The sequence below is a fragment of the Hyla sarda genome, unplaced genomic scaffold (assembly GCF_029499605.1).
Source record: "Hyla sarda isolate aHylSar1 unplaced genomic scaffold, aHylSar1.hap1 scaffold_144, whole genome shotgun sequence".
NCBI classification, from domain to species: Eukaryota; Metazoa; Chordata; class Amphibia; order Anura; family Hylidae; genus Hyla; species Hyla sarda.
The window spans coordinates 403,274-420,763 of record NW_026608070.1 but is presented as its reverse complement, the minus strand read 5'-3'; the positions used below and the strand labels follow the sequence as shown (position 1 = coordinate 420,763).

General features: G+C 46.3%; 8 non-coding genes across 8 annotated transcripts; all 8 read right to left on the bottom strand.

The window, feature by feature from the left end:
• Positions 1–821: 821 nt before the first annotated feature.
• LOC130307739 (U2 spliceosomal RNA) lies at positions 822–1,012 on the bottom strand. Its single transcript, XR_008856899.1, has one exon. It is a non-coding gene; the product is annotated as a U2 spliceosomal RNA (small nuclear RNA).
• Positions 1,013–3,099: 2,087 nt separating this feature from the next.
• Positions 3,100–3,290, bottom strand: LOC130307738 (U2 spliceosomal RNA). Its single transcript, XR_008856898.1, has one exon. It is a non-coding gene; the product is annotated as a U2 spliceosomal RNA (small nuclear RNA).
• Positions 3,291–5,362: 2,072 nt separating this feature from the next.
• On the bottom strand, positions 5,363–5,553 carry LOC130307737 (U2 spliceosomal RNA). Its single transcript, XR_008856897.1, has one exon. It is a non-coding gene; the product is annotated as a U2 spliceosomal RNA (small nuclear RNA).
• A 2,097-nt stretch (positions 5,554–7,650) lies between these two features.
• Positions 7,651–7,841, bottom strand: LOC130307736 (U2 spliceosomal RNA). Its single transcript, XR_008856896.1, has one exon. It is a non-coding gene; the product is annotated as a U2 spliceosomal RNA (small nuclear RNA).
• Positions 7,842–9,929: 2,088 nt separating this feature from the next.
• On the bottom strand, positions 9,930–10,120 carry LOC130307735 (U2 spliceosomal RNA). The gene has a single exon (XR_008856895.1). It is a non-coding gene; the product is annotated as a U2 spliceosomal RNA (small nuclear RNA).
• A 2,091-nt stretch (positions 10,121–12,211) lies between these two features.
• Positions 12,212–12,402, bottom strand: LOC130307734 (U2 spliceosomal RNA). The gene has a single exon (XR_008856894.1). It is a non-coding gene; the product is annotated as a U2 spliceosomal RNA (small nuclear RNA).
• Positions 12,403–14,494: 2,092 nt separating this feature from the next.
• Positions 14,495–14,685, bottom strand: LOC130307792 (U2 spliceosomal RNA). The gene has a single exon (XR_008856950.1). It is a non-coding gene; the product is annotated as a U2 spliceosomal RNA (small nuclear RNA).
• A 2,096-nt stretch (positions 14,686–16,781) lies between these two features.
• On the bottom strand, positions 16,782–16,972 carry LOC130307733 (U2 spliceosomal RNA). The gene has a single exon (XR_008856893.1). It is a non-coding gene; the product is annotated as a U2 spliceosomal RNA (small nuclear RNA).
• Between the last annotated feature and the right edge of the window lie 518 nt (positions 16,973–17,490).

The window sequence follows — 17,490 nt, the reverse complement described above, 5'->3', positions numbered from 1 at the left end:
AAAGCGACTGTTCAGCGACAGACAAGTCGCATCGGCTGAAAGTAGGCCAGAATGTCAGTCCATGTTGGAGCAGGTTTAGATACAGTCTAAAGTATAGATCTCAAAGTCTGTGCACAGAATTTAGCAAGGGCCTCGCACCTTCTGATGCATCAGGTAGGTGCACAATAGCATAGCCTAACCCTCTGTACTTTGGTCTATATTGATGCGGGACATAGACAGCCAGCTGATGACCAATCCATTAGTGCAATGGATGGCTGGAAGCATTTGTCTTTGCCTTTGCAATACCACAGAAGCAATGCATGGTCAATGTACAGCAATGACACACCTGTGTGAACAGCCAGGAGACCCCCCCCCCCCCATGTTATGTTACATAGTTACATAGTTAGTACGGTCGAAAAAAGACATATGTCCATCAAGTTCAACCAGGGAATTAAGGGGTAGGGGTGTGGCGCGATATTGGGGAAGGGATGAGATTTTATATTTCTTCATAAGCATTAATCTTATTTTGTCAATTAGGAACATTCAGCACCCACCCGCTATCAAGGCAGCTGCCTATCATGTCATGCCCTACCTGCACAGGTGTGCTGGCTACTCAAATGATCCAATTAAGGAGGCCATTTAGTCAGCAGCAGCAGAAGTCCTGTGCCTGGACGCTCCAACAGCGGCCAGACACAAGCAGAAGCAGAAGCAGCAGAAGCAGCAGCAGCACCACCTTTTGTTTTTTGGCTGCAGCAGCAGCAATGCCCACAGGGCTGGCTAGCTGGCTAGCCAGCAAGCAGGTAGCAATGAAAGTAGGAATCTTTCTTTTTAACCCTGTAAGGGGGTGGTGCACTGTACCCGAAGATACTGCCATATCGGGTCAATGCATAGGGCGACGGAAGCAAGCTTCGAAATCGGCCCCCGTTCTCAAAAATCCATTTAATATATGGTCCCCAGATAGGGGACGTATCAGATATTAAACTGATAAGAACAGATACTACACTTGATCTTAGCCAAAAGGCCGAGAAGCGATAACCGTGAAAGGGGCGGGCCCAACAAGGTGCCCTTCATGGGCACTATCACTGCTTGCTGTCAGGGAGGCTGCCAGACAATTTTCCATGCACACTCTGGGCTGGGGGGCAGTCAACCACCAGTACACACAGCAGAACCTAAACCCATACCATTATTGCTAAGCAGCAAGACAGGGGCCCATTGCACTCCCACGGGGCCTTTTTAAATGCAATCCATAACCCGGATTTGCCAGGAACCCTTCTTACTCCTCCTACTTGCATGTGACACTGGGCTTAGGATCTGCATAGGAAACACACACACAAGCACACACCTACCTTTGTTGCCTGCAGATGCCTCCTTGGCTGTCCCCAAACGGTATCAAACCAACACCCACGGGAAGCTGTAAGCATAGAGGACATGCCTGCACCCCATTGGACTTACCTGTGTGGGTTAAACCCGGGTTATTTGACAACCTATGGCGGTGATGGTTCTGCTCAGGCAGAGCAGTGCTGATGCTCCTCATAAAGCTGTCGCTGCTGTGAAGGTTCTAGGTGACATCACAAATCCCTATGGTTACATACACAACAAAGCTGGGTTGTTGTTGTTTACACTCTGCAAGGCCTGTGGAAGTGAGTGACATCATAGCACTGTAGTTCTGAGGGTTCTAGATGGATGCAACAATCTCCTGTTGCTTCTATGAAGGCCATAATAGACGACATCACCAAACAGCTCCATAGTCACATACACAGCAAAGGAGAGATGTTGTTTACACCTAGTGATGTCAGTGGTATTGAGTGACATCTCAGCACAGTGCTAAGGCTCCTGGGCCTGGACACAGCAGCGGCTGCAATATCTCAACGGAGAATACGTTTATATATATGTGTGTGTGTGCGCGTATATATATATATATATATATATATATATATATATATATATTTCTCCGCCGAAATCACTTTTAAACCCATTTCCACCTTTTTTTCCCTTCTCTTCCTCTTACTTTTTTTTCACGTTTTTTTAAGTTTTTCTCCTTTTCGCCTCTTTTCTGGGCGTATTCTTCTTCTTTTTCTTCTTTTTTTTCGTCTAATGCATACCCCATCAGTGCAGCAATGCTTATTCAATACCGCCAGCAGATGGAGACACTGGGGGATAATTTTCTAAGGATTTATACTGATTTTTCCTGTCTGAATTTGTCGCACAGAAAGTTGCAGGCCAAATATGTGTGACATTTCTGCGACTTTAGCTTCTAGAGCATTTTTACAACATTATACATAGGTGCTGAATACATAAAAAGCGACTGTTCAGCGACAGACAAGTCGCATCGGCTGAAAGTAGGCCAGAATGTCAGTCCATGTTGGAGCAGGTTTAGATACAGTCTAAAGTATAGATCTCAAAGTCTGTGCACAGAATTTAGCAAGGGCCTCGCACCTTCTGATGCATCAGGTAGGTGCACAATAGCATAGCCTAACCCTCTGTACTTTGGTCTATATTGATGCGGGACATAGACAGCCAGCTGATGACCAATCCATTAGTGCAATGGATGGCTGGAAGCATTTGTCTTTGCCTTTGCAATACCACAGAAGCAATGCATGGTCAATGTACAGCAATGACACACCTGTGTGAACAGCCAGGAGACCCCCCCCCCCCCCATGTTATGTTACATAGTTACATAGTTAGTACGGTCGAAAAAAGACATATGTCCATCAAGTTCAACCAGGGAATTAAGGGGTAGGGGTGTGGCGCGATATTGGGGAAGGGATGAGATTTTATATTTCTTCATAAGCATTAATCTTATTTTGTCAATTAGGAACATTCAGCACCCACCCGCTATCAAGGCAGCTGCCTATCATGTCATGCCCTACCTGCACAGGTGTGCTGGCTACTCAAATGATCCAATTAAGGAGGCCATTTAGTCAGCAGCAGCAGAAGTCCTGTGCCTGGACGCTCCAACAGCGGCCAGACACAAGCAGAAGCAGAAGCAGCAGCAGCAGCAGCAGCACCACCTTTTGTTTTTTGGCTGCAGCAGCAGCAAGGCCCACAGGGCTGGCTAGCTGGCTAGCCAGCAAGCAGATAGCAATGAAAGTAGGAATCTTTCTTTTTAACCCTGTAAGGGGGTGGTGCACTGTACCCGAAGATACTGCCATATCGGGTCAATGCATAGGGCGACGGAAGCAAGCTTCGAAATCGGCCCCCGTTCTCAAAAATCCATTTAATATATGGTCCCCAGATAGGGGACGTATCAGATATTAAACTGATAAGAACAGATACTACACTTGATCTTAGCCAAAAGGCCGAGAAGCGATAACCGTGAAAGGGGCGGGCCCAACAAGGTGCCCTTCATGGGCACTATCACTGCTTGCTGTCAGGGAGGCTGCCAGACAATTTTCCATGCACACTCTGGGCTGGGGGGCAGTCAACCACCAGTACACACAGCAGAACCTAAACCCATACCATTATTGCTAAGCAGCAAGACAGGGGCCCATTGCACTCCCACGGGGCCTTTTTAAATGCAATCCATAACCCGGATTTGCCAGGAACCCTTCTTACTCCTCCTACTTGCATGTGACACTGGGCTTAGGATCTGCATAGGAAACACACACACAAGCACACACCTACCTTTGTTGCCTGCAGATGCCTCCTTGGCTGTCCCCAAACGGTATCAAACCAACACCCACGGGAAGCTGTAAGCATAGAGGACATGCCTGCACCCCATTGGACTTACCTGTGTGGGTTAAACCCGGGTTATTTGACAACCTATGGCGGTGATGGTTCTGCTCAGGCAGAGCAGTGCTGATGCTCCTCATAAAGCTGTCGCTGCTGTGAAGGTTCTAGGTGACATCACAAATCCCTATGGTTACATACACAACAAAGCTGGGTTGTTGTTGTTTACACTCTGCAAGGCCTGTGGAAGTGAGTGACATCATAGCACTGTAGTTCTGAGGGTTCTAGATGGATTCAACAATCTCCTGTTGCTTCTATGAAGGCCATAATAGACGACATCACCAAACAGCTCCATAGTCACATACACAGCAAAGGAGAGATGTTGTTTACACCTAGTGATGTCAGTGGTATTGAGTGACATCACAGCACAGTGCTAAGGCTCCTGGGCCTGGACACAGCAGCGGCTGCAATATCTCAACGGAGAATACGTTTATATATATGTGTGTGTGTGCGCGTATATATATATATATATATATATATATTTCTCCGCCGAAATCACTTTTAAACCCATTTCCACCTTTTTTTCCCTTCTCTTCCTCTTACTTTTTTTTCACGTTTTTTTACGTTTTTCTCCTTTTCGCCTCTTTTCTGGGCGTATTATTCTTCTTTTTCTTCTTTTTTTTCGTCTAATGCATACCCCATCAGTGCAGCAATGCTTATTCAATACCGCCAGCAGATGGAGACACTGGGGGATAATTTTCTAAGGATTTATACTGATTTTTCCTGTCTGAATTTGTCGCACAGAAAGTTGCAGGCCAAATATGTGTGACATTTCTGCGACTTTAGCTTCTAGAGCATTTTTACAACATTATACATAGGTGCTGAATACATAAAAAGCGACTGTTCAGCGACAGACAAGTCGCATCGGCTGAAAGTAGGCCAGAATGTCAGTCCATGTTGGAGCAGGTTTAGATACAGTCTAAAGTATAGATCTCAAAGTCTGTGCACAGAATTTAGCAAGGGCCTCGCACCTTCTGATGCATCAGGTAGGTGCACAATAGCATAGCCTAACCCTCTGTACTTTGGTCTATATTGATGCGGGACATAGACAGCCAGCTGATGACCAATCCATTAGTGCAATGGATGGCTGGAAGCATTTGTCTTTGCCTTTGCAATACCACAGAAGCAATGCATGGTCAATGTACAGCAATGACACACCTGTGTGAACAGCCAGGAGACCCCCCCCCCCCCATGTTATGTTACATAGTTACATAGTTAGTACGGTCGAAAAAAGACATATGTCCATCAAGTTCAACCAGGGAATTAAGGGGTAGGGGTGTGGCGCGATATTGGGGAAGGGATGAGATTTTATATTTCTTCATAAGCATTAATCTTATTTTGTCAATTAGGAACATTCAGCACCCACCCGCTATCAAGGCAGCTGCCTATCATGTCATGCCCTACCTGCACAGGTGTGCTGGCTACTCAAATGATCCAATTAAGGAGGCCATTTAGTCAGCAGCAGCAGAAGTCCTGTGCCTGGACGCTCCAACAGCGGCCAGACACAAGCAGAAGCAGAAGCAGCAGAAGCAGCAGCAGCACCACCTTTTGTTTTTTGGCTGCAGCAGCAGCAATGCCCACAGGGCTGGCTAGCTGGCTAGCCAGCAAGCAGGTAGCAATGAAAGTAGGAATCTTTCTTTTTAACCCTGTAAGGGGGTGGTGCACTGTACCCGAAGATACTGCCATATCGGGTCAATGCATAGGGCGACGGAAGCAAGCTTCGAAATCGGCCCCCGTTCTCAAAAATCCATTTAATATATGGTCCCCAGATAGGGGACGTATCAGATATTAAACTGATAAGAACAGATACTACACTTGATCTTAGCCAAAAGGCCGAGAAGCGATAACCGTGAAAGGGGCGGGCCCAACAAGGTGCCCTTCATGGGCACTATCACTGCTTGCTGTCAGGGAGGCTGCCAGACAATTTTCCATGCACACTCTGGGCTGGGGGGCAGTCAACCACCAGTACACACAGCAGAACCTAAACCCATACCATTATTGCTAAGCAGCAAGACAGGGGCCCATTGCACTCCCACGGGGCCTTTTTAAATGCAATCCATAACCCGGATTTGCCAGGAACCCTTCTTACTCCTCCTACTTGCATGTGACACTGGGCTTAGGATCTGCATAGGAAACACACACACAAGCACACACCTACCTTTGTTGCCTGCAGATGCCTCCTTGGCTGTCCCCAAACGGTATCAAACCAACACCCACGGGAAGCTGTAAGCATAGAGGACATGCCTGCACCCCATTGGACTTACCTGTGTGGGTTAAACCCGGGTTATTTGACAACCTATGGCGGTGATGGTTCTGCTCAGGCAGAGCAGTGCTGATGCTCCTCATAAAGCTGTCGCTGCTGTGAAGGTTCTAGGTGACATCACAAATCCCTATGGTTACATACACAACAAAGCTGGGTTGTTGTTGTTTACACTCTGCAAGGCCTGTGGAAGTGAGTGACATCATAGCACTGTAGTTCTGAGGGTTCTAGATGGATGCAACAATCTCCTGTTGCTTCTATGAAGGCCATAATAGACGACATCACCAAACAGCTCCATAGTCACATACACAGCAAAGGAGAGATGTTGTTTACACCTAGTGATGTCAGTGGTATTGAGTGACATCACAGCACAGTGCTAAGGCTCCTGGGCCTGGACACAGCAGCGGCTGCAATATCTCAACGGAGAATACGTTTATATATATGTGTGTGTGTGCGCGTATATATATATATATATATATATATATATATATATATATATATATATATTTCTCCGCCGAAATCACTTTTAAACCCATTTCCACCTTTTTTTCCCTTCTCTTCCTCTTACTTTTTTTTCACGTTTTTTTACGTTTTTCTCCTTTTCGCCTCTTTTCTGGGCGTATTATTCTTCTTTTTCTTCTTTTTTTTCGTCTAATGCATACCCCATCAGTGCAGCAATGCTTATTCAATACCGCCAGCAGATGGAGACACTGGGGGATAATTTTCTAAGGATTTATACTGATTTTTCCTGTCTGAATTTGTCGCACAGAAAGTTGCAGGCCAAATATGTGTGACATTTCTGCGACTTTAGCTTCTAGAGCATTTTTACAACATTATACATAGGTGCTGAATACATAAAAAGCGACTGTTCAGCGACAGACAAGTCGCATCGGCTGAAAGTAGGCCAGAATGTCAGTCCATGTTGGAGCAGGTTTAGATACAGTCTAAAGTATAGATCTCAAAGTCTGTGCACAGAATTTAGCAAGGGCCTCGCACCTTCTGATGCATCAGGTAGGTGCACAATAGCATAGCCTAACCCTCTGTACTTTGGTCTATATTGATGCGGGACATAGACAGCCAGCTGATGACCAATCCATTAGTGCAATGGATGGCTGGAAGCATTTGTCTTTGCCTTTGCAATACCACAGAAGCAATGCATGGTCAATGTACAGCAATGACACACCTGTGTGAACAGCCAGGAGCCTCCCCCCCCCCCCCCATGTTATGTTACATAGTTACATAGTTAGTACGGTCGAAAAAAGACATATGTCCATCAAGTTCAACCAGGGAATTAAGGGGTAGGGGTGTGGCGCGATATTGGGGAAGGGATGAGATTTTATATTTCTTCATAAGCATTAATCTTATTTTGTCAATTAGGAACATTCAGCACCCACCCGCTATCAAGGCAGCTGCCTATCATGTCATGCCCTACCTGCACAGGTGTGCTGGCTACTCAAATGATCCAATTAAGGAGGCCATTTAGTCAGCAGCAGCAGAAGTCCTGTGCCTGGACGCTCCAACAGCGGCCAGACACAAGCAGAAGCAGAAGCAGCAGAAGCAGCAGCAGCACCACCTTTTGTTTTTTGGCTGCAGCAGCAGCAAGGCCCACAGGGCTGGCTAGCTGGCTAGCCAGCAAGTAGGTAGCAATGAAAGTAGGAATCTTTCTTTTTAACCCTGTAAGGGGGTGGTGCACTGTACCCGAAGATACTGCCATATCGGGTCAATGCATAGGGCGACGGAAGCAAGCTTCGAAATCGGCCCCCGTTCTCAAAAATCCATTTAATATATGGTCCCCAGATAGGGGACGTATCAGATATTAAACTGATAAGAACAGATACTACACTTGATCTTAGCCAAAAGGCCGAGAAGCGATAACCGTGAAAGGGGCGGGCCCAACAAGGTGCCCTTCATGGGCACTATCACTGCTTGCTGTCAGGGAGGCTGCCAGACAATTTTCCATGCACACTCTGGGCTGGGGGGCAGTCAACCACCAGTACACACAGCAGAACCTAAACCCATACCATTATTGCTAAGCAGCAAGACAGGGGCCCATTGCACTCCCACGGGGCCTTTTTAAATGCAATCCATAACCCGGATTTGCCAGGAACCCTTCTTACTCCTCCTACTTGCATGTGACACTGGGCTTAGGATCTGCATAGGAAACACACACACAAGCACACACCTACCTTTGTTGCCTGCAGATGCCTCCTTGGCTGTCCCCAAACGGTATCAAACCAACACCCACGGGAAGCTGTAAGCATAGAGGACATGCCTGCACCCCATTGGACTTACCTGTGTGGTTAAACCCGGGTTATTTGACAACCTATGGCGGTGATGGTTCTGCTCAGGCAGAGCAGTGCTGATGCTCCTCATAAAGCTGTCGCTGCTGTGAAGGTTCTAGGTGACATCACAAATCCCTATGGTTACATACACAACAAAGCTGGGTTGTTGTTGTTTACACTCTGCAAGGCCTGTGGAAGTGAGTGACATCATAGCACTGTAGTTCTGAGGGTTCTAGATGGATGCAACAATCTCCTGTTGCTTCTATGAAGGCCATAATAGACGACATCACCAAACAGCTCCATAGTCACATACACAGCAAAGGAGAGATGTTGTTTACACCTAGTGATGTCAGTGGTATTGAGTGACATCACAGCACAGTGCTAAGGCTCCTGGGCCTGGACACAGCAGCGGCTGCAATATCTCAACGGAGAATACGTTTATATATATGTGTGTGTGTGCGCGTATATATATATATATATATATATATATATATATATATATATATTTCTCCGCCGAAATCACTTTTAAACCCATTTCCACCTTTTTTTCCCTTCTCTTCCTCTTACTTTTTTTTCACGTTTTTTTACGTTTTTCTCCTTTTCGCCTCTTTTCTGGGCGTATTATTCTTCTTTTTCTTCTTTTTTTTCGTCTAATGCATACCCCATCAGTGCAGCAATGCTTATTCAATACCGCCAGCAGATGGAGACACTGGGGGATAATTTTCTAAGGATTTATACAGATTTTTCCTGTCTGAATTTGTCGCACAGAAAGTTGCAGGCCAAATATGTGTGACATTTCTGCGACTTTAGCTTCTAGAGCATTTTTACAACATTATACATAGGTGCTGAATACATAAAAAGCGACTGTTCAGCGACAGACAAGTCGCATCGGCTGAAAGTAGGCCAGAATGTCAGTCCATGTTGGAGCAGGTTTAGATACAGTCTAAAGTATAGATCTCAAAGTCTGTGCACAGAATTTAGCAAGGGCCTCGCACCTTCTGATGCATCAGGTAGGTGCACAATAGCATAGCCTAACCCTCTGTACTTTGGTCTATATTGATGCGGGACATAGACAGCCAGCTGATGACCAATCCATTAGTGCAATGGATGGCTGGAAGCATTTGTCTTTGCCTTTGCAATACCACAGAAGCAATGCATGGTCAATGTACAGCAATGACACACCTGTGTGAACAGCCAGGAGACCCCCCCCCCCCCCATGTTATGTTACATAGTTACATAGTTAGTACGGTCGAAAAAGACATATGTCCATCAAGTTCAACCAGGGAATTAAGGGGTAGGGGTGTGGCGCGATATTGGGGAAGGGATGAGATTTTATATTTCTTCATAAGCATTAATCTTATTTTGTCAATTAGGAACATTCAGCACCCACCCGCTATCAAGGCAGCTGCCTATCATGTCATGCCCTACCTGCACAGGTGTGCTGGCTACTCAAATGATCCAATTAAGGAGGCCATTTAGTCAGCAGCAGCAGAAGTCCTGTGCCTGGACGCTCCAACAGCGGCCAGACACAAGCAGAAGCAGAAGCAGCAGAAGCAGCAGCAGCACCACCTTTTGTTTTTTGGCTGCAGCAGCAGCAAGGCCCCACAGGGCTGGCTAGCTGGCTAGCCAGCAAGCAGGTAGCAATGAAAGTAGGAATCTTTCTTTTTAACCCTGTAAGGGGGTGGTGCACTGTACCCGAAGATACTGCCATATCGGGTCAATGCATAGGGCGACGGAAGCAAGCTTCGAAATCGGCCCCCGTTCTCAAAAATCCATTTAATATATGGTCCCCAGATAGGGGACGTATCAGATATTAAACTGATAAGAACAGATACTACACTTGATCTTAGCCAAAAGGCCGAGAAGCGATAACCGTGAAAGGGGCGGGCCCAACAAGGTGCCCCTTCATGGGCACTATCACTGCTTGCTGTCAGGGAGGCTGCCAGACAATTTTCCATGCACACTCTGGGCTGGGGGGCAGTCAACCACCAGTACACACAGCAGAACCTAAACCCATACCATTATTGCTAAGCAGCAAGACAGGGGCCCATTGCACTCCCACGGGGCCTTTTTAAAATGCAATCCATAACCCGGATTTGCCAGGAACCCTTCTTACTCCTCCTACTTGCATGTGACACTGGGCTTAGGATCTGCATAGGAAACACACACACAAGCACACACCTACCTTTGTTGCCTGCAGATGCCTCCTTGGCTGTCCCCAAACGGTATCAAACCAACACCCACGGGAAGCTGTAAGCATAGAGGACATGCCTGCACCCCATTGGACTTACCTGTGTGGGTTAAACCCGGGTTATTTGACAACCTATGGCGGTGATGGTTCTGCTCAGGCAGAGCAGTGCTGATGCTCCTCATAAAGCTGTCGCTGCTGTGAAGGTTCTAGGTGACATCACAAATCCCTATGGTTACATACACAACAAAGCTGGGTTGTTGTTGTTTACACTCTGCAAGGCCTGTGGAAGTGAGTGACATCATAGCACTGTAGTTCTGAGGGTTCTAGATGGATGCAACAATCTCCTGTTGCTTCTATGAAGGCCATAATAGACGACATCACCAAACAGCTCCATAGTCACATACACAGCAAAGGAGAGATGTTGTTTACACCTAGTGATGTCAGTGGTATTGAGTGACATCACAGCACAGTGCTAAGGCTCCTGGGCCTGGACACAGCAGCGGCTGCAATATCTCAACGGAGAATACGTTTATATATATGTGTGTGTGTGCGCGTATATATATATATATATATATATATATATATATATATATATATATTTCTCCGCCGAAATCACTTTTAAACCCATTTCCACCTTTTTTTCCCTTCTCTTCCTCTTACTTTTTTTTCACGTTTTTTTACGTTTTTCTCCTTTTCGCCTCTTTTCTGGGCGTATTATTCTTCTTTTTCTTCTTTTTTTTCGTCTAATGCATACCCCATCAGTGCAGCAATGCTTATTCAATACCGCCAGCAGATGGAGACACTGGGGGATAATTTTCTAAGGATTTATACTGATTTTTCCTGTCTGAATTTGTCGCACAGAAAGTTGCAGGCCAAATATGTGTGACATTTCTGCGACTTTAACTTCTAGAGCATTTTTACAACATTATACATAGGTGCTGAATACATAAAAAGCGACTGTTCAGCGACAGACAAGTCGCATCGGCTGAAAGTAGGCCAGAATGTCAGTCCATGTTGGAGCAGGTTTAGATACAGTCTAAAGTATAGATCTCAAAGTCTGTGCACAGAATTTAGCAAGGGCCTCGCACCTTCTGATGCATCAGGTAGGTGCACAATAGCATAGCCTAACCCTCTGTACTTTGGTCTATATTGATGCGGGACATAGACAGCCAGCTGATGACCAATCCATTAGTGCAATGGATGGCTGGAAGCATTTGTCTTTGCCTTTGCAATACCACAGAAGCAATGCATGGTCAATGTACAGCAATGACACACCTGTGTGAACAGCCAGGAGACCCCCCCCCCCCATGTTATGTTACATAGTTACATAGTTAGTACGGTCGAAAAAAGACATATGTCCATCAAGTTCAACCAGGGAATTAAGGGGTAGGGGTGTGGCGCGATATTGGGGAAGGGATGAGATTTTATATTTCTTCATAAGCATTAATCTTATTTTGTCAATTAGGAACATTCAGCACCCACCCGCTATCAAGGCAGCTGCCTATTATGTCATGCCCTACCTGCACAGGTGTGCTGGCTACTCAAATGATCCAATTAAGGAGGCCATTTAGTCAGCAGCAGCAGAAGTCCTGTGCCTGGACGCTCCAACAGCGGCCAGACACAAGCAGAAGCAGAAGCAGCAGAAGCAGCAGCAGCACCACCTTTTGTTTTTTGGCTGCAGCAGCAGCAAGGCCCACAGGGCTGGCTAGCTGGCTAGCCAGCAAGCAGGTAGCAATGAAAGTAGGAATCTTTCTTTTTAACCCTGTAAGGGGGTGGTGCACTGTACCCGAAGATACTGCCATATCGGGTCAATGCATAGGGCGACGGAAGCAAGCTTCGAAATCGGCCCCCGTTCTCAAAAATCCATTTAATATATGGTCCCCAGATAGGGGACGTATCAGATATTAAACTGATAAGAACAGATACTACACTTGATCTTAGCCAAAAGGCCGAGAAGCGATAACCGTGAAAGGGGCGGGCCCAACAAGGTGCCCTTCATGGGCACTATCACTGCTTGCTGTCAGGGAGGCTGCCAAACAATTTTCCATGCACACTCTGGGCTGGGGGGCAGTCAACCACCAGTACACACAGCAGAACCTAAACCCATACCATTATTGCTAAGCAGCAAGACAGGGGCCCATTGCACTCCCACGGGGCCTTTTTAAATGCAATCCATAACCCGGATTTGCCAGGAACCCTTCTTACTCCTCCTACTTGCATGTGACACTGGGCTTAGGATCTGCATAGGAAACACACACACAAGCACACACCTACCTTTGTTGCCTGCAGATGCCTCCTTGGCTGTCCCCAAACGGTATCAAACCAACACCCACGGGAAGCTGTAAGCATAGAGGACATGCCTGCACCCCATTGGACTTACCTGTGTGGGTTAAACCCGGGTTATTTGACAACCTATGGCGGTGATGGTTCTGCTCAGGCAGAGCAGTGCTGATGCTCCTCATAAAGCTGTCGCTGCTGTGAAGGTTCTAGGTGACATCACAAATCCCTATGGTTACATACACAACAAAGCTGGGTTGTTGTTGTTTACACTCTGCAAGGCCTGTGGAAGTGAGTGACATCATAGCACTGTAGTTCTGAGGGTTCTAGATGGATGCAACAATCTCCTGTTGCTTCTATGAAGGCCATAATAGACGACATCACCAAACAGCTCCATAGTCACATACACAGCAAAGGAGAGATGTTGTTTACACCTAGTGATGTCAGTGGTATTGAGTGACATCACAGCACAGTGCTAAGGCTCCTGGGCCTGGACACAGCAGCGGCTGCAATATCTCAACGGAGAATACGTTTATATATATGTGTGTGTGTGCGCGTATATATATATATATATATATATATATATATATATATATATATATATATATACATTTCTCCGCCGAAATCACTTTTAAACCCATTTCCACCTTTTTTTCCCTTCTCTTCCTCTTACTTTTTTTTCACGTTTTTTTACGTTTTTCTCCTTTTCGCCTCTTTTCTGGGCGTATTATTCTTCTTTTTCTTCTTTTTTTTCGTCTAATGCATACCCCATCAGTGCAGCAATGCTTATTCAATACCGCCAGCAGATGGAGACACTGGGGGATAATTTTCTAAGGATTTATACTGATTTTTCCTGTCTGGATTTGTCGCACAGAAAGTTGCAGGCCAAATATGTGTGACATTTCTGCGACTTTAGCTTCTAGAGCATTTTTACAACATTATACATAGGTGCTGAATACATAAAAAGCGACTGTTCAGCGACAGACAAGTCGCATCGGCTGAAAGTAGGCCAGAATGTCAGTCCATGTTGGAGCAGGTTTAGATACAGTCTAAAGTATAGATCTCAAAGTCTGTGCACAGAATTTAGCAAGGGCCTCGCACCTTCTGATGCATCAGGTAGGTGCACAATAGCATAGCCTAACCCTCTGTACTTTGGTCTATATTGATGCGGGACATAGACAGCCAGCTGATGACCAATCCATTAGTGCAATGGATGGCTGGAAGCATTTGTCTTTGCCTTTGCAATACCACAGAAGCAATGCATGGTCAATGTACAGCAATGACACACCTGTGTGAACAGCCAGGAGACCCCCCCCCCCCCCATGTTATGTTACATAGTTACATAGTTAGTACGGTCGAAAAAAGACATATGTCCATCAAGTTCAACCAGGGAATTAAGGGGTAGGGGTGTGGCGCGATATTGGGGAAGGGATGAGATTTTATATTTCTTCATAAGCATTAATCTTATTTTGTCAATTAGGAACATTCAGCACCCACCCGCTATCAAGGCAGCTGCCTATCATGTCATGCCCTACCTGCACAGGTGTGCTGGCTACTCAAATGATCCAATTAAGGAGGCCATTTAGTCAGCAGCAGCAGAAGTCCTGTGCCTGGACGCTCCAACAGCGGCCAGACACAAGCAGAAGCAGAAGCAGCAGAAGCACCACCTTTTGTTTTTTGGCTGCAGCAGCAGCAAGGCCCACAGGGCTGGCTAGCTGGCTAGCCAGCAAGCAGGTAGCAATGAAAGTAGGAATCTTTCTTTTTAACCCTGTAAGGGGGTGGTGCACTGTACCCGAAGATACTGCCATATCGGGTCAATGCATATGGCGACGGAAGCAAGCTTCGAAATCGGCCCCCGTTCTCAAAAATCCATTTAATATATGGTCCCCAGATAGGGGACGTATCAGATATTAAACTGATAAGAACAGATACTACACTTGATCTTAGCCAAAAGGCCGAGAAGCGATAACCGTGAAAGGGGCGGGCCCAACAAGGTGCCCTTCATGGGCACTATCACTGCTTGCTGTCAGGGAGGCTGCCAGACAATTTTCCATGCACACTCTGGGCTGGGGGGCAGTCAACCACCAGTACACACAGCAGAACCTAAACCCATACCATTATTGCTAAGCAGCAAGACAGGGGCCCATTGCACTCCCACGGGGCCTTTTTAAATGCAATCCATAACCCGGATTTGCCAGGAACCCTTCTTACTCCTCCTACTTGCATGTGACACTGGGCTTAGGATCTGCATAGGAAACACACACACAAGCACACACCTACCTTTGTTGCCTGCAGATGCCTCCTTGGCTGTCCCCAAACGGTATCAAACCAACACCCACGGGAAGCTGTAAGCATAGAGGACATGCCTGCACCCCATTGGACTTACCTGTGTGGGTTAAACCCGGGTTATTTGACAACCTATGGCGGTGATGGTTCTGCTCAGGCAGAGCAGTGCTGATGCTCCTCATAAAGCTGTCGCTGCTGTGAAGGTTCTAGGTGACATCACAAATCCCTATGGTTACATACACAACAAAGCTGGGTTGTTGTTGTTTACACTCTGCAAGGCCTGTGGAAGTGAGTGACATTATAGCACTGTAGTTCTGAGGGTTCTAGATGGATGCAACAATCTCCTGTTGCTTCTATGAAGGCCATAATAGACGACATCACCAAACAGCTCCATAGTCACATACACAGCAAAGGAGAGATGTTGTTTACACCTAGTGATGTCAGTGGTTTTGAGTGACATCACAGCACAGTGCTAAGGCTCCTGGGCCTGGACACAGCAGCGGCTGCAATATCTCAACGGAGAATACGTTTATATATATGTGTGTGTGTGCGCGTATATATATATATATATATATATATATATATATATATATATATATATATTTCTCCGCCGAAATCACTTTTAAACCCATTTCCACCTTTTTTTCCCTTCTCTTCCTCTTACTTTTTTTTCACGTTTTTTTACGTTTTTCTACTTTTCGCCTCTTTTCTGGGCGTATTATTCTTCTTTTTCTTCTTTTTTTTCGTCTAATGCATACCCCATCAGTGCAGCAATGCTTATTCAATACCGCCAGCAGATGGAGACACTGGGGGATAATTTTCTAAGGATTTATACTGATTTTTCCTGTCTGAATTTGTCGCACAGAAAGTTGCAGGCCAAATATGTGTGACATTTCTGCGACTTTAGCTTCTAGAGCATTTTTACAACATTATACATAGGTGCTGAATACATAAAAAGCGACTGTTCAGCGACAGACAAGTCGCATCGGCTGAAAGTAGGCCAGAATGTCAGTCCATGTTGGAGCAGGTTTAGATACAGTCTAAAGTATAGATCTCAAAGTCTGTGCACAGAATTTAGCAAGGGCCTCGCACCTTCTGATGCATCAGGTAGGTGCACAATAGCATAGCCTAACCCTCTGTACTTTGGTCTATATTGATGCGGGACATAGACAACCAGCTGATGACCAATCCATTAGTGCAATGGATGGCTGGAAGCATTTGTCTTTGCCTTTGCAATACCACAGAAGCAATGCATGGTCAATGTACAGCAATGACACACCTGTGTGAACAGCCAGGAGACCCCCCCCCCCCCCCATGTTATGTTACATAGTTACATAGTTAGTACGGTCGAAAAAAGACATATGTCCATCAAGTTCAACCAGGGAATTAAGGGGTAGGGGTGTGGCGCGATATTGGGGAAGGGATGAGATTTTATATTTCTTCATAAGCATTAATCTTATTTTGTCAATTAGGAACATTCAGCACCCACCCGCTATCAAGGCAGCTGCCTATCATGTCATGCCCTACCTGCACAGGTGTGCTGGCTACTCAAATGATCCAATTAAGGAGGCCATTTAGTCAGCAGCAGCAGAAGTCCTGTGCCTGGACGCTCCAACAGCGGCCAGACACAAGCAGAAGCAGAAGCAGCAGAAGCAGCAGAAGCACCACCTTTTGTTTTTTGGCTGCAGCAGCAGCAAGGCCCACAGGGCTGGCTAGCTGGCTAGCCAGCAAGCAGGTAGCAATGAAAGTAGGAATCTTTCTTTTTAACCCTGTAAGGGGGTGGTGCACTGTACCCGAAGATACTGCCATATCGGGTCAATGCATAGGGCGACGGAAGCAAGCTTCGAAATCGGCCCCCGTTCTCAAAAATCCATTTAATATATGGTCCCCAGATAGGGGACGTATCAGATATTAAACTGATAAGAACAGATACTACACTTGATCTTAGCCAAAAGGCCGAGAAGCGATAACCGTGAAAGGGGCGGGCCCAACAAGGTGCCCTTCATGGGCACTATCACTGCTTGCTGTCAGGGAGGCTGCCAGACAATTTTCCATGCACACTCTGGGCTGGGGGGCAGTCAACCACCAGTACACACAGCAGAACCTAAACCCATACCATTATTGCTAAGCAGCAAGACAGGGGCCCATTGCACTCCCACGGGGCCTTTTTAAATGCAATCCATAACCCGGATTTGCCAGGAACCCTTCTTACTCCTCCTACTTGCATGTGACACTGGGCTTAGGATCTGCATAGGAAACACACACACAAGCACACACCTACCTTTGTTGCCTGCAGATGCCTCCTTGGCTGTCCCCAAACGGTATCAAACCAACACCCACGGGAAGCTGTAAGCATAGAGGACATGCCTGCACCCCATTGGACTTACCTGTGTGGGTTAAACCCGGGTTATTTGACAACCTATGGCGGTGATGGTTCTGCTCAGGCAGAGCAGTGCTGATGCTCCTCATAAAGCTGTCGCTGCTGT